Raw genomic sequence first — 17,132 nt, forward strand, 5'->3', positions numbered from 1 at the left:
CAATGGCATGCAAGTACAAAGGAATTGCAATGAGAACATGCAAAGACATTTGAAAACATGGAGGCTAAATAGCATGTTATTGAACAATGAATGGGTTACCATGGAGATCAAGGAACAAATTTAAAGCTTCCTGGAAATGAATGAAAATGAACACAGAACAGCAAAACATTTATGGGATGCAGCGGAAGCAGTTCTGAGAGGGAAGTTCATAGCATTACAGGCCTACCTCATGAAGCAAGAAAAATTTATAATAGACTATCTAACCTCACAACTTAAAGAACTAGAAAGCAAACAGAAAGAAAACCCCAGAGAAAGTAGAAGGAGAGAAATAGGAAATATTAGAGCAGAAATAAATGACATGGAGACCAAAAAAACAATTCAAAAGATCAATGAAACAAAGAGCTGATTCCTTGAAAAGATAAAAAAGATTGAAGGACTGTTAGCTAGACTCACCAAGAAGTAAAGAGAGAAAACTCAAATACACAATATCATGAATGAAACAGGAGAAATAATAACTGTCACCACAGAAATACAAAGGATTGTTAACAGATATTATGAACAATTATACGGCAACAAATTTGATAATCTAAGCGAAATGGACAAATTTCTAGAAACACATAGTCTCCCAAAAATGTACTGGGAAGAGTTAGAAAACTTGAACAGACCAATAACAACAGAAGAAATTGAAGATGTAATCAAGACTCTCCCAGCAAACAAAAGCCCAGGCCAGAACAGCTTCACGGGGGAATTTTACCGAACATTCAAAGAAGAACTAATACCCATTCTGCTCAAACAATTTCAAAAATTTCAAGAAAAAGGAAGACTTCCAAACTCATTTTATGAGGCCAGCATAATTCTAACTCCAAAACAAGAAAAAGACACTACAAAGCAAGAAAACAACAGACCAATATCCCTGATGAACACAGATGCCTAAATCCTGAACAAAATACTAGCAAATCGAATCCAGCAATACATCAAAAAAAAGTATTCACCATGACCAAGTGGGATTCATCCCAGGTATGCTAGGCTGGTACAATATCTACAAATCAATAAATGTGATACACCACATAAACAAAATGAAACATAAAAAGCATGAGATCATATCAATAGATGCTGAAAAAGCCTTCGACAAAATCCAGTGTCCATTTCTGATAAAAACACTCAGCAGTGTGGGAATAGAGGGATCATATCTAGACATAATAAAGGCCATATATGAAAAACCTACAGCCAACATCATATTCAGTGGGCAAAAAATAGAAGCATTTCCCTTAAGAACAGGAACAAGACAGGGATGCCCACTTTTGCCACTCTTATTTAACATAATACTGGAAGTCTTAGTCACAGCAATCAGACAGGAAGAAAAAATAAAAGGGATCCAAATTTGAAAGGAGGAAGTGAAACTGTCATTCACAGATGACATGATACTATACGTAGAAAACCCCAAAGACTCCATCAAAAATTTACTAGACTTAATAAATGAATTCGGCAAAGTAGCAGGATACAGAATTAATGACAAAAAATCGATGTCATTCTTATACACCAATGATAAACTCACAGAAAGAGAAACTAAAAAACAAAACAAAACAAAACAAAAAAAAAAAACAATCCCATTTACCATCGTGGCAAAAAAATTAAGATACCTAGGAATAAACTTAACCAAAGAAATAAAGAATCTATTTGCAGAAAAGTACAGGCCATTGAAAAAGAAATAGAGGAAGATATAAAAAAAAAGTGGAAGCACATACTTTGTTCATGGATTGGAGGAAAAAACATCATTAAAATGTACCCAAAGCAATCTATAGATTCAATGCAATCCCCATCAAAATACCAATGACGTACTTCACAGAACTAGGACAAATACTTCAAAAGTTCATTTGGAACCAAAAAATACCTCGAATAGCTACAGCAATATTGAAAAAGAAGAACAAAGTTGGAGGGATCACATTACCAGATTTCAGGTTATACTACAAAAACACTGTAATCAAAACAGCCTGGTACTGGCACAAGAACAGGCATATAGACCAGTGGAACAGAACAGAGAACTCAGAAATGGACCCAAGGCAATATGATCAATTAATATTTGACAAAGATGACAAGAGCATACAGTGGAGTTAGGACAGCTTCTTTAATAAATGGTGTTGGGAAAATTGGACAGCTACATGCAGAACAATGAAACTAGACCACGAACTTACACCATACACAAGAATAAACTCAACATGTATAAAAGACTTAAATGTGACTCATGAATCCCTAAAATCCTAGAAGAAACTGTAGGCAACAAAATTTCAGACATCATATGCAGCAGAATTTTCACTGATACATTACCTATGGCAACAGGAACAAAGGAGAAAATGAACACATGGGACTACATCAAACTCAAAAGCTTCTGCACAGCAATAGAAAAGCAACCCACTATATGGGAGAGCATAACTGCCAATGATATATCAGATAAAAGGTTAATTTCCAATATATATCGAGTACTCATACAACTCAAAACAAGGAAAACAAAGAACCCAATTAAAAATGGGCAGAGGAACTAAATAGACACCTCTCCAAACAGGACATACAAGTGACTAAGAGCCATATGAACAAATGCTCAACATCACTAATCATCAGAGAGATGCAAATTAAAACAACAATAAGGTATCACCTCACACCTGTCAGAATGGCCACCATCAACAAATCATCAATCAACAAGTAATGGTGAGGGTGTGGAGAAAAGGGGACTCTAGTGCACTGCTGGTGGAAATGCAGACTGGTGCAGCCACTATGGAAAACAATATGGTGCTACCTCAAAAAATTAAAAATTGAACTTTCATTTGACCCAGTGATCCCACTTCTAGGAATATACCCTAAGAAGCCTAAAACACCAATCAGAAAGAATATATGTACCCCCATGTTTGTAGCAGCACTATTTACAATCGCTAAGATCTGGAAACAGCCCAAGTGTCCATCAGTAGACGTATGAATAAAAAAGCTGTGGTACATATACACAATGGAGTACTATGCAGCTGTAAGAAAGAAAGATCTCTTATCTTTTGAGACTACATGGAGGGACCTTGAAAGTATCATCCTAAGTGAAACAAGCCAAACAGAGAAAGACAAGTTTCATATGATCTCACTTATTTGTGGAATATAATGAACATAACAGTCTGAGGAATGGGGTAGTCCCAGAGACTTGGAAGCGGGGTACAGACTGACAATCCCCTAAAGAGGGGTGTGGTGGGGGAGAGATAAACCACAGAACTTATATGCATGTATGCATGAACAGTGGACATGGACAACAATCTGGGGAAAGGGCAGGGAGGGAGGTGGAGGGGGGAATCAGTGGGGGGAAAAGGAGAAACATCTGTAACAAAAATTAATTAATAAAAAAAAAAGGCAGCTAGTTTCGTACAAGGGAGTTCCCATAAGGCCGTCAGCTGATTTCTCAAAAGAAACTTTGCAGGCCAGAAGGGAGTGGCAAGAAATATTCAGAGTGATGAATAGCAAGAACCTACAACCAAGATTACTCTATTCTGCAAAGCTGTCATTTAGAATCGATGGCCATATAAAGAGTTTCCCAGACAAGAAAATGTTAAAGGAGTTCATCACCACCAAACCATTATTATATGAAATGTTGAAGGGTCTTTTTGAAGAAAAAGATAAAATATATGAACAAACAAAATGGCAATGAATACCTATGTATTGACAATGGAATCTACAAACAAAATGAACAAACAGAACAGAAACATTCTCATAGATACAGAGAACATTTTGTTGGTTGCCAGATGGGAGGGGGGTTGGGGGAATGGGTGAAAAAGGTGAAAGGATTAAGAAGTACAAATTCATTGCTAGACTGACCAACCTCAAACGGAAAGGGGCTGGGGGGTGGAAAGAAATAAACCAAAGAACTTATATGTATAACCAATGGACACAGACAATAATATGGGAAAAGGTGGGAGGGAGGCAGGACAGGGGATGAGGGGGTCAGTGGGGGAAAAATGAGGAACATCTGTAATACATACAACAATAAAGATTTAAAATAAAATAAAAAATTCTTGTTATACTGGTTTGGTGGGAATGAACTCCTTTAGCTTTATTTGGTCTGGGAAGCTCTTTATTTCTCCTTTGATTTACAATGATAGGCTTGCTTGGTAAAATAGTCTCGGTTGTAGGTCTTTGTTTTTTATCACTTTGAATATTTCATGCCAATCACTTCTGGTGTAAAGTGCTTCTGTTGAGAAATCGTCGGACAGTTTTATGGAATCTCCCTTGTAGGTAAGTAACTGTCTTTCTCTTGCACCTTTTAAGATTCTCTCTTTTCCTTTAACCTTTGTGATTTTAATTACAGTGCATCTTGGAGTGAGTCTCTTTGGGTTCATCTTGCTGGGACTTTCTCACTTCCTGGACGTATGTGTATTTTTTCTTCACTAGGCTAAAATAGTTTTCCACCATTATTTATTCAAATATGTTCTCAATCCTTTGCTCTCTCGCTCTCTTCTCCATCTGGTAATCCTATGATACTGATGATATTAGGCTTCATGTTGTCTTAAAGGCCCATTAAACTATCCTTGTTTTTAAAAATTATTATTATTTTATTGATTGATTGATTTGAGAGAGAGAGAAAGGTAGAGAGAGAAACATTGATTTGTTGTTCCACTTATTTATGCATTCATTGGTTGATTCTTGTATGTGCCATAACTGGGGATCAAACCTGCAACCTTGATGTATTGGGATGATGTTCTATCCAACTGAGCTACCTGGCCACAGCTAAACTATTCTCATTTTAAAAATTCTTTTTCTTTTTTTGCTGCTCTGATTGGATATTTTCTGCTACTTTGTCTTCCAAGTCACTGATTCAATCTCCTGCTTCATCCAACGTACTGTTTATTCCTTCTAGTATTGTAGGACAATGAAAAGGTAGGAAAATTCTGGGACATGTGGAATAGGAAAATTGAGGCAGGAAAGTTAAACAAAGCCAAAAAGCTTTGCAGGACACATGTAGCAGGGACTCATCTTGAAAACAAAGGGTTAAAACCTCTTTTCCTCACAAAAGAATGTAGGAGAGGAAAAGCAATGGAAGGGAGAGAGGAGGAGGAGGAATCAGAGACCACTTAGTGCAAATCATCTTGAGATTGTTAGAACAGCAGGGAGGAGGGGAAAAGAAGAGTTTAAACAAAAAAGCCAGCAGTTGTGATTTAATTGCCATTTTCTTCCCACAAATTATGGGAAAGCCATAACAAAGTAAAGGGGAGACTTTTAGAGTTAATCTGTACCAGGATATCTAGCAGAGAAATTTTTATTTAAAAAAACTTTTAGACAGAAGGGTATATAAGGCAGAAACTGCCCACCCCACTTGCTCTTCAGATTAGCTGAGAGCCTTTCTGTGCTTCATAAGCCAGATAGATAGATTTGCTTGCATATTTAATTATTTTATCCTCACTCAAGGACATTTTTGCATTTATCTTCAGATAGAGCGGGAGGGAGGAAGAGAGAGAGATAAAAACATAGACATAAGAGAGACACATCGACTGGTTGCCACCCACATGACCCCAATTGGAGCCAGAGACAAACTGCAACCGAGGTACGTGCCCTTAGCGGGAACTGAACCTGGGATTCTCTGGTCCGTGGGCCAATGCTCTAACCGCTGAGCCAAACCAGCCAGGGCGCGTATTTAATTTTTTTGTATATTTAATTTTTAATAAATTCACTTGCATTAATGTTTTAATAAATATATTTCACAGTGCAATCAAGGTTTCTCCTATAAATTCATTCATATGAGGAGACATGGGGTTGGGGACAGCCCACTCCTTCTGATTCAGGAGTCTGGTCCAATAACACCTCTCTGGTGTCTGTGAGAGGTGCCTGTGACACTAGTGTATTCTTCATATCAGATGTGGTATTCTTCATTTCCTACTGGTTCTTTTTTATGGTTTCTAGGTTCTTTTTCATGCTGTTGAAGTTCACACTATGTTCCTTGTACTTCTCACTATGTTCTTTAATCATCCTTATAACCATTTTTAAAAACTCTGTATCTGGCAAATAGCTTGCCTCCATTTCATTTAGCTCTTTTTCTGGATATTTATCTTGTTTTTTAATTTGGGGCATATTTCTTTGTCTCCCAATTTTGGCTGCCTCTTTGTGTTTGTTTCTATGTATTAAGTAGATCTGTTATGTCTCTCAGCCTCAGTAAGGTGGCCTTATATAGTAGGAGGGGACCCAGTGGTGCAGTCTTTTTGTTCATCTGAGCTGGGTGCTCCAGGAATGTCCTTGTGTGGGTTATGTGACCCCTGCCCTTTTAATTGTGTCTTGATTGCTACTGGCTTGTTTGTGAGTGGGTTTGACCCTCAAGCTGGATGACTGTGAGGATTGACCCCGAACACAGGGTAGGAGCTGCTCTGCAGGTGCTGAGCACATGAACTGGAATTCACCTCACCAAGGTCAGGTGTCTGCCGAAATCTCCATTTGGATGTGCCATTTGTGAACCTAATTAGATCCTGTTCTGATGTTGTTTGAAGCTGGACACTGGGTGTGTTAGTTCTGGGGCCTCTTGGGAGGGGACTCTGGTATAGGTCAATGTCAGACACTGCCTTCGACTCACCCTGAAAAACCTGTTTGGAGCTACAAAGCAATCCATAGTTTGTGGCTGCCTCTGCTGGGCCTGGGAGTGCATGGGAATGATAAGACTGCACACCAAGGCTGGCTTCCACCAGTCCTGAACTCAGGGGCAGTTCAGCAAAAGGCCCAAGGCACCCTAACATTCACCTCTGGTTGCCTCCAACTGCCGGCTGCCTGTTAGGCTCAGTCACTGAAAGAGCCTCTGGTAGTACTTGAATCGCATGAGGTAGATTCTCAGTGAGTCACCAGGTAGGGGAGAGTGGTGTTCACCAGATTGATATATGTCCAAACTCAGTTCCAGTGCTAGGTCTGAGGCCACTCAGCAAAAGTCCCAGTGTATACCAAGTCTCGCTGCCCCCCACCAGGTGCCCACTGACCTTTGTGGTGGGGCAGGGTCTCAGGGAGTCATCAGGGTGGAGGCAGCAGAGCTCATCAGAGCAAACAGATTAAGATTTGGCCATGTGAAGGGAAGGCTCTGCACTGGTTGTATGTGCAAGGGAAATATGGCCCCCACCCTAGAGCCACACAATTCAGTCTGTCCCAGATTTTATGAGAAGCCTGAGCTCAGCAGGGTGGGTTGCTGGGTGTTGGGGAGGTGGGTCTAGTGGATCTCCTGTGAAAGGGAGGTGCTGGTCAGGCTTCAGAGAAAGGTGGGAGGAATGGCCTCCGCCCCAGAGTCACACAAGTCAATCTGTCTCATATTCCTCCCAGACCTCCTGGGATGCCTGTGCTTGGTAGGACAGGGCCACCAGAAATCAGGAGGGTGGGGCCACTAGGAGCTGGGTTGGTGGGGCTAGTGGATCTCCTATGAGGGTGAGGCACCAGTCATGTTCACAGGAAAGTGAGGGGGATGGTCCCCATGCCAAAGCCACACAACTCAGTCACTGACACCCCCGAGTCTTCGCGGAACTCTACACCCCAGTCCAGGCAGCTGATTCCAAGGTGGCTCACTCATATGGTTGGCAAGTTGGTGTTGGTTGTGTGTGGGGGAGAAGAAAATGTGGAGTAGGGGAGGAGCTAGTTTTTTCCTGTGTGGGCCTCTTCACATACTGCTTGGGTATCCTTATGACATAACAGCTGGCTTCCCCCAGAGCAACCAATCTAAGAGAGAGCAAGGCAAAAACCACAATGCCTTTTTTATGACCTAGCATTTTAAGTGACATTTCTACTATAGTCTATTGGTTACACAAGTCACCTCTGGCTTATTGTAGACGAGAACTATCCAAGGGTATGAAAAGCAAGAGGTAAAGATCACTGGAGATCATCTTGGTGGCTGGCTACAACAGCATTTGTAGATTGTTATACATCTGTGGCTTTTACTTTGAGTAAGATGAGGAATCATTGAAGGGATTTGAACTGATAACTGAGAATGATCTGACTTATTATGATAACTCTGCCTTCTGTGTAAATAGACTGAAGAAGGGTAAGGAGGAAGCTTTTATAGTCTGAGAGAGTAAACTAGGGGCCACAGTGGTGTTGATGAGACTTGGTGATATTCTCGCTATATTTTGAAAATTGAGGTGACAGCATTTGCTCATGGATTGGATGTGGAATAAGAGATAGTGCAATTAAAAATGATTACAAGGGTTTTGGAGGAATTACAAAATGGGTTAGATATAGATCATACCACAAATTAACTTACAACAAACATAGGTGAGATAAGGGAGAAAGCACTGTGCTCCATAACAAAGGTACAAATTCAAGTGCCAAGATGTGAAAGTTCTAGAGATGGATGGTGAATGTATATAATGCCACTGAACTCTATACTTGAAAATTATTAAAACGGCACATTTTATGTTATATACATTTAACCACAATTTTTAAAAGATGCTAACAAAATCAAAATGAAAAATTCAACTGCCAAGAGAGTTCAGATGAGAAAGATATGACGTTTGGCTAAGGGAATCAGAGAAGGCTTTGTGTAGGGACAGTCTTTTTACCTCGCAGAAGGAACAGAGTAAATTAATAGAAGAGGCAGAAAAACTGGGAATGGGCAGGTACATAGTGAGGAGTTCATTTTGTTAGAAGATAGATAGGATGCCCAAGGAGAGAGTGAACATGAAGCCAAGTAGTTTTACCATTATCCTGGAGGTCATACGGAATGGTTGAACTCAGATGGCCTTGTGCAGGCTGAATTGCGGGAGACCAATCTAGAGATAGAGAGACCAGTTAGGAGACAGGATAATGATCAGACATGCCTGTAATCAGACAGATCTAGGTTTGAATCACTGTTTCAGCTCCCACACATACTAGCAGGGTGACTTTGCAGCTACCTAACCTCTCTAAACCTTGTTATGTTAATCTGTAAAATGAGAATAATGACAGTTACATATTTTATAAGGTTGCTGTGAAAATTAAATGACATGAATATTTGCTTGCAATTACTATTATTACAGTAAGCCAGGTATGAGATACCCAGAGCTGTGACAATGGGAGAGGATAAGAGGGTATATTATCTTAACAAATGCCTAAGAACCCAAAAGAAGTCTTTATGCCCTTTAAGTTCCCTTTTCATGAAGGATGCAGGTGATACTTACGATATTGCCCTTGAAATGAAATCATCTCATTCAAAACCTTTCATCTCACTACACTAGCCTGTAAGGGAGACTGTTTCTGAAACAAAATTCATCTTTTGGTCTGACAATCATACAACATATTTAAAATAAATCTAAGATATAATCAGCATTTTATGTACACAGATTTCTTTTGTTTCCCTTCTTTCTACTTCCTGTGCTCCCTATTCACTTCCCCCTTATCTCCCAAACCCCTTCCTGCCCCCACTAATTGTCTCCTTTTCTTTTTCCTTTCATCCTTACCTCTTTGGACACAGGTCATATTGTAATCTCAGTTCCCTCGTTTATTAGCTGCGTGCTACTGGGGTAGTTATCCCCTCTGGGCCTCAATTTTCTCTGTAAAATAGGTTTAATAAGAGAGTGCCTGTCTTCTAGAGTTGTCAAAATTACAACAAAGAACACGCTATATGACTACCACAGCGTCTGGTTTATAGTAAGAATTCAACATGTTCGCTCTTTTCTCTTTTTATCCTTTAATCTCCATTACCCTATTCCTCAATCCCAGAACCCAGCTGGTAAAAACCGTGGGAAAAAAACACCTCCAGGCTAAAAGAGGAAACACTTGAGCTGGGGGGCGGGGACTATGCTGTACGCAAGGCGCGTGCGCGCCCGCGCCCTCAGTTTCTGCTTTGCAACTTGGGGGGTTGGGGGATTGGGGGGAGGGCTTCGTTTGTCCGGGTGCCCCTTCCTTCCTGGAGAAGTGGCAGGACCAAAGCGCAGCCCCGGGTGGGCTCAGCTGTCAGCGAGGGACGCCAAGGCCCTAGGGGTAAGTTCGAAAATGGCGGAGGGTAAAAAAGGAGGGGCATTGCAGGCCCGGAGGCTGGCCTCCAAGAGGGGGTGGTGGGAAGGAGACTGAGGAAGGGGGCCTAGTGGCGGGGACTAGGCGGTGAGACTGACGAACTTCGTCCAGTGCCTCTTTGAGGCCCTCTGGGGCCCTCCGTATTCCTGGGGATGGGTGCGAGTGAGGGAGACGAAAGGACTTCCGTTTCCTTTTAGGCCGGGCCGGCCGCCTAGTAGAGTTAGCTTTTCCAGATTGGATCTTGGGCCGCTTCTCCTCTAGGACCCTCCCCTCGGGACCACGCGAGGCGCCGTGGGTGATCCGGGCTGGCTCTCCTGGCGCGGTAGGTACTGCCTGCACGGGCTTCCTCCTGGTTCTCCTCCTCCCCCCTTTTTTCTCCCCTCCCATCCACCCGCTGGGCCCCGCATTACAGGGGAAGGCGGGAAGGCCGTCCTTGCCCCGCAAAGGTGGTCAGAACAGGGCTCCTGGCCCAGGTTTCCGGGACTGTCGAAGGCGTGGGCGGGTGGGCGCCAACCTGAACCCCACGACCTCCAAGGTAAATCGAATCAAAGAACTTTTTTAGTGATCAAAGGGACCACCCCATCCCCTCCCCACCCGATGCTTGTATGGAGCTGCGTGGAATATGTGCGGTGAGGGCGTGTGAAACCGAAAGAATGAGAGCCAAAGAGCTTCCGGAAGAGGAAATTAATTAGTAATTTCAATCCTTGCTGCCTTAGTCACCTATCCATCATATTCTGTAAGTAAAACGAAATTCAGTCTGACTTTCAGTTTCATTATATTAACTCCGAAATACACTTTATTTTCTTTTTCGCGGGGAGGGAGTTGGTTATTGCTAAAACTAAGCCACAGCCCTCCTCCAAAAAAGGAAAACGTCAACCAGAGCTTTGTAAAAAACCTATCCGATTTTAATAATGTGCTACTTTGCTTTCAAGTATAATTGTGTCACTAGTTCTTTCACAACTATGCCTTGATTATTACTTTGACATGTCTATGACGCATAGACATTTACTTTGGTAAGACTGGAGGTCACTATAGTATTTCTTTTTTTACTTAGTATTTGTTACAGCCAGTTCTAGAGAACAATGTTACAGACGGCCATCTTAGAATTATAACATTTTAGAGTTGGAAGGGATCTTAGTCCAACCGTTTACAAAAGCAATAACTAAGGCACAGGAAGATTTCATGGCTTGCCTATGGCTACTCGACTACTTAAATCAGAACCCAGGTTGTCTGGCTTCTTGCTAACTGCTCTTTCTGCGCAACTGCTCCACGTACCCTCCAAGCAAGAAAACGAAATGTGTTCAGTTCAATGTACATTTCTGAAACATATACCACCTTGTGCCATACAACTTTGCTACTACTTTCAGTGTTTTTTAACATGCTTATGAAGCTGGTGCTTGAGACATTTTCTCATCATTCAAGAAGTGGCAAACATTTAGGTTAAAAAGAATTTATACATTCACACAGGCACGTATATATGTATAAGCTCAAGTAACTTCTTGAAGGATACATAAAAATGTTAACAGTAGTTGCTTATGAAGGATGGAGAGGAGTGGAAGATTTTTTACTTTGCACTTCACATGTGGCCTGATGTACTGTTTGAATTTCTTAATAAACAATTATTGATTTTATAATTAAAACAAGTTTTAAAGTTTACACACACACATATATCAATATAAGTATATATCAGTGGTGTGTATATATATTTATTTACATATTTGTATTTATGTAACAGTGGTTTAGGGTTTTTTGTTTGTTTCTTATGTATCAGTGGTTTGTATTGTAAAATTCTGTGTGCTTAATGTCAGCCCAACTGGCAAAACATGCTCACATTTCTTCTTTGGGTTTCCCCTATTGTTCCTAATATAAGATGGTAAAAAGTATGTATGTTACTAGTTTTCAAATATTTTTACAAAATGTGCTGAACTTTTTTATTGATTTATTGGGGTGACATTGGTTAATAAAATTATATAAAAAGGTGCTAAGCTTTTGATTATCAAATAATGTAGCAAACTGACATTCAGTATATCAAATTTGACACAATGAAAAAAATCTGAATGTAGAATGTTCATGAATAAGAATCATTTAACAATTAAAACTGGAAAGGTCCCCTGTGGTTAGTAGTTTAGGTCTTTTGTTTTTATGAATAGGTTAATCAAGACTCAAAGAAGAAAAGGTGAATTTTCAACGATTATACATTTGATTATTAACAGAGCTTGGCCTAGGTTTTAGGTCCTCATCCAGTGCCCCTTATATTATACCTGTAATTTTATTGCTTTTTAGTGCATTCAGTGACTCTAACCAGGCCAAGTAATGGTGAGAAAAGGTTAGCGAAACCCCTTTCAGTAATAAGAATTACTGAAATTATTGCACCGTTAATTTGTATAGTGCTTGAAATATTTTCATAATGGAAATGTTTCTTGTAAAGATTAATTTGTTTTGTGAATCCTTGTTTATATTATAAATGCTTAGAGACACCAAATATGAAATGATCTTTTTAACTGTTTTTGTTAGGTCTCGTATTTAAGTCTGGTAGCTTGTACTAACAGGAAAAACAAAACAAAACTATGGTTTATGTTTCAAAAGAAACAGCTCTTCTGATGTGGCTCAGTGGTTGAGCATTGACCCATGCACCAAGAGGTCACAGGTTTGATTCCCAGTCAGGGCATATCATATGCCCAGGTTGTGGGCCCAATCCCCAGTGGGGGGCATGCAGGAGACGGCCAATCAGTGTTCTCTCTCATCAATGTTTCTCTCTCTCCCTTCCTCTCTCTGTAAAAATCAATAAAGAAAAAAAACATTCATTGAGCACCTACTGTGTATAGCCAGCCATTGTACTGTGTGATTGGGTTCCAAAGCTGAATATGACAACAGAGGTGCCCTTGTTATTTTGAGGCTGGAAGATTATCATGAGCTGTCAATTCTCAAACTTAATCTCTGGTCTAATCTGGTAATAGTATTAGAAAATGTAATCTGTAGCACTGTTTAAGGTCGTTGTGTGAGTAGATTTGAGGAGAAAAAAAAGTAAAATAAGTTGATATTGAATTGTATCATAGAGGCCATATAGTACAGTAGAAAGAGCTCTGATTGGGATGCCTGGGTTCTTTTTGTTGTTGTTGATAATCCTTACTTGAAGATATTTCTCCATTGATTTATTTTAGATAGAGTGGAAGGGAGGGAGCGGGAGAAGCAGAAACACAATGATGTGAGAAAGACAATCGGTTTGTTGCCTCCCGACCCGCGTGGGGATAGAACCTGCAATCCCGGTACTTGCCCTTGACTGGAATTGAACCCGCAACCCTTTGATCCTCAGGCCGACGCTCTAACCACTGAGCAAAACTGGCCAGGGCAGATGCCTGGGTTCTTTCTTTTTTTTAAAGAGCTGGAGAGCACTCGCAGGTCTCGAACCACCCTTGCGGACAAGAGTGGTTAGTGAACTGAAAGTTCGATGAGAAGGAACCACTGAGCTAAATAAAGCCAGTCCAAATGCCTGGGTTATCTTGGCGTTGTTTCCAATTAGCTGTGCAATATATTTACTCCATTTAATTTAAAACATAAAAGAGTACTTGGAATATTATATATTACAAAAGAAATATAGAAAATATATGAGGTTAAGAGTAATATACAGAGAATGAGTATAACCCACATTCTTTTATATTTACTTTTTCATTTAGGATCCTATTGTATGTAGATTGTTTTGATCCTTTTTCTCTCAACATCCTATGCTGAATATTTCCTGTCATGAAGTCTTCCAAATACAGTTTTTACTTATTCAACATATTATTCTGTGTCCCACTTCCTACATCTGTAGAGTAACAGGCTTAAGCTAGTTGATTCAAAGATTGAAAACCCATTGCAATGGCTTTTTTAAAAAACTGATTATCCCAGATTTTATCAAGGAAAAAAATCCCATATAACAATCTTCCAAATCTGTTTAGAATAAATATCTCAAGGGACAAGAAATTAAGAACAAAGTGGAGATGCAGTTCTTATAATTTATGGTTTATACTTTCATGTATTTAAAAATTTCACATGCAAAATACCTCAAGTTTAATTTGTGGAAGGTATACATGATACATATATCATTACTGTGTTAAAAGCTGACCTGCTGTGGGCGGGGCCGCAAAAAAAAAAAAGGCTGACCTATTTAACCTCGGCCTGTTTGGCTCAGTGGTTAGGGCATTGGCCCTTGGACTGAAGGGTTGCAGGTTCGAGTCCTGGTCAAGGACACCTACCTGGGTTGCAGGTTTGATCCCTGGCCAGGGTCCTGTGGGAGGCAGCCAATTGATGTGTCACTCTCACATTGATGTTTCTCTCTCTCCCTCCCTCCCTTCCATTCTGTCTAAAAAATAAAGAATGAATAAATAAATAAATTTAAAAACACAGTATTAAAAAAAAAGCTGACCTATTTAGTTTAACTTTTTTAAACTGATTTTTATTTTATTTTTTGGTTAATGCTCACCTGAGGATATTTTTCCATTAATTTTTAGATAGAGTAGAAGGGAGGGAGGGAAAGAGAGAGAGAGAAGCATCTATGTGAGACACATGGATTGGTTGCCTCCTGCATGACCAGGACCAGGATCAAACCTGCAACCCAGGCACATGCCCTTGACTGGGAATCAAACCTGCGACCCTTTGGTCCATGGGCCAGTGCTCTAAACGCTGAGCCAAACTGGTCAAGGCAATTTAGTTTCATTTTGTAGGATGGGCATATAATAGGTTGAAGAGGGAGAAATTGGGCTTCTGAGCTTAATATTCTGGGATTATCATAGCACAGAGGAGAGAAAATTTGTGAAAGCTCAGAAGGGTTCAATAATTTGCCCAAGGTCCAAATAGCTATTAAGTTTCAGAAGTAGGATTTGAATCTACATTTCTCTGATTCCAGTACTCATTCTTTTCCATTTTGTATGCTGTCTTTCAAAAGATGAAGATTTCTTAAACATATTTCTTTTTCTTTTTTTTTTAAATCCTCACCCACGCCCTGGCTGGTTTGGTTCGGTGGTTAGAGCGTCAGCCTGTGGTCCAGAGGGACTCAGGTTCGGTTCCCGCTAAGGGCACGTACTTCAGTTGCATTTTGTCCCCGGCCCTGGTTGGTTGTGGGAGTGGCAGCCACTCTATGTGTCCCTTTCACGTCAATGTTTCTCTCTCTTTCTTCCTCTCTCTCCCTCCCACTCTATCTGAACAAAAAAATGGAAAAATGCCCTCGGGTGAGGATTAAAAAAAGAAAGAAAAGAAAAAATAAATCCTCACCCAAAGATATGTTTTATTGATTTTAGAGAGAGGGAAAGGAGAGAGAGAGAAACATTAATGTATGAGAGAAACATCAATTGGTTACCTCCCACTCGGCCTCCACAGGGATTGAACAGCAACCTAGGTATGTTGGCCTGAACCGGAATCAAACCAGCAACCATTAGGTGCATAGGACAGCGTTCCAACCAAATGAGCTACTTCTTGATTGTATTGCTTTGATAAAAATTAACCAACTTGGTATTTTTTAATAAATTAAGGAACTAAGGTGAAGAATAGTTTTCAGGCTGAGATAAGCCAACTAACAAACTTTGAGTACCTTCTACTTTGAGCTGAGCTTTAACATCAATGTATCGACAGTAGTTGACATGTAGTAAATAGGTGCCTGGTAAAAAATTGTTGACTGAATACTCCTACTTGTTACAAAGAAATGTGTTAGATGAAAAAGGAAAAATTGAAACTTCTCAAGCCCTCCAGATAATCGAAAAGAAAGCCCTTTCTGTGTTCTGAGAAATTAAGCAAAGCAGTTGTTTATTTGTTATTATTATCTACAATAAGAAATTGAGGCCAGTCCTGGCTGGTGTGACTAAGTTGGCTGGGTGTCATCCTTTGCACATGAGGGTTGCTGGTTCTATTCCTGGTCAGGGCACATGCCCGGGTTGTGGGCTCAGTTCCTGGGTTGAGGGCTCGATTCCCAGTAGGGGACGTACAGGAGGCAGCCAATTGATGTTTTGCTCTTACATCGGTGTTTCTCTCTTCCCCTCTCCTTTGCTTCCTCTAAAAAAAAAAATCAGTTACAATTATCTTTAAAAAAATAAAATAAAAGAATTTGAGGCCAAACTTAAGAGTTACATGTTTTATGCCCTGGCTGGAGTGACTCAGTTGGTTGAGTTTGTCCCATGCACTGAGAGGTGGCTGTTTCCATTCCTGGTCAGGGCACATGCATAGGTTGCCAGCTGCATCCCCAGTAGGGGTTGTGCAGGAGGCAGCCTATTGATGCTCGTCTCTCATTGATGTTTCTCAAAAATCAATAAAAACATATTTTTTAAAAAGTTACATATTTTATCTACTCTATGTATAACTTAATAGTAGGTTGTCCTTTGTGTGATAAAAGCATATTTATGTCCATTCTGTAGGACTCGGCATGGATTTAATTTTGGTATGACTGGTACCCAGTCTTTGTTAAGGGTACATGTGATACACGTAACATCGTCTGCTTTTATAATGCATTTTAAAGGATCTGGGTCATGGTGCAAAAGTGAGGTATATCTTTGTGGAGGAGGAAAAATAATTTTCCTCTACCCTTCTAAGTTCTTCTGGCTGGTTTAATAATCAAATTGACATGAGACAGATTAACAAGAGAAAATAACCAGAATCTCTGCCACACTTGGAGAGATTATGCTAAGGTGATAGCTCCTTTCCTTTAAGCAGGTTTTTCTATCTGAATTCCTTTAGGCTGCTAAGGGGTACGGTTATAGGTTCTTTTTAAGTCTTTTGTTTCTTAAAAATAACTAGATTAAAATAAATAGTATTTCAAAAAAGCAATATTTTGGAGTGGCAAACTCTGCTTCCCCTCTTCTCACCTATGTAGATTGGGAAGAGCTTGAACTCAAATGATCAGACAGAAGTTAAACTGGGTGAGTGGAGGTTGGTTTCCTAAACTGGGCAAAGCTGTTGTGACTGTACATTCCCTGGTGTATCTATAAACATTTATATATTGCTTGTACTTCTATACTTATTCCTGTAATAATTGTTGACCTCAAAACACAGGCCTCTCAGCATATATTGCAATGCATGTTAGTTTTCTGTGGTTCCAGCTAATTTTTCAGCCCTTGAAAGGGCAAGAAGCCTAACATTTTCTTTCTTTTATTTTTTTTTAACTTTATTGTTGGATGTATTGTAGATGTTCCTCC

At 40.1% G+C, this 17,132-nt stretch overlaps 1 protein-coding gene across 3 annotated transcripts in view; it reads left to right on the top strand.

Moving 5' to 3' along the window:
• The first annotated feature begins 9,826 nt into the window (after positions 1–9,826).
• Positions 9,827–17,132, top strand: part of LOC118635819 (X-linked inhibitor of apoptosis) — a 50,628-nt gene continuing 43,322 nt past the window's right edge. Inside the window, exons 1-2 of one of the 3 annotated variants that reach the window (XM_036270761.1) lie at positions 9,827–9,939; positions 10,234–10,294. The gene's annotated coding sequence lies outside the window, so the exon portion shown is untranslated. Of the gene's footprint in view, positions 9,940–10,169; positions 10,295–16,810; positions 16,857–17,132 lie in introns of those variants that run through there. The other 2 variants (XM_036270757.1, XM_036270759.1) reach the window with 2 other exon arrangements.

The sequence above is a fragment of the Molossus molossus genome, unplaced genomic scaffold (genome assembly GCF_014108415.1).
Source record: "Molossus molossus isolate mMolMol1 unplaced genomic scaffold, mMolMol1.p scaffold_m16_p_2, whole genome shotgun sequence".
Taxonomy (NCBI): Eukaryota; Metazoa; Chordata; class Mammalia; order Chiroptera; family Molossidae; genus Molossus; species Molossus molossus.